The following is a 514-nucleotide window of genomic DNA, read 5'->3' on the forward strand; positions in this document are numbered from 1 at the left end:
AGGCAGATTTGAGTGACATGGTTTCGGATGGACCTAATGTTTAGATGAGCTACTGGAAATCATGTTGGGGGTCTGTGATGGGGTTGTAGTCATGAGGTTCGTAAAAAGTGGTGTCAGAAAATTGACAGATACTCTGATCTGCATAGTCACTATTATTTCTGACCAAAGTTTTATGAATTTGTTTGAGGGAAGAATGATAAGGTCCAGATTACTGTCATGAATAGCTTTCAGTTCCACAGATGTGTGATTGTATGCATTACCCCATCTCTTTCCTCTCTCCCACATCTGCCAACACTCACAAGCAATCAGTATCACCACAATCTGGTGTGGCTGGGTGTCCACATGGTTATATTTGTATGTATGTGAGTGAGTTCTTATATAGATGATCTAAATAATTAATGAAAAATCTCATATAAAGATGTGAAACATATACTAACAAAGAGATAGAGGGGCTGGCCAGTACTTACCTCAGCTCAGTACAGCAGATAGATACACAAAAAACAACCGAAAATTT

This window comes from Schistocerca gregaria, chromosome 5 (assembly GCF_023897955.1).
Source record: "Schistocerca gregaria isolate iqSchGreg1 chromosome 5, iqSchGreg1.2, whole genome shotgun sequence".
Lineage (NCBI taxonomy): Eukaryota > Metazoa > Arthropoda > Insecta > Orthoptera > Acrididae > Schistocerca > Schistocerca gregaria.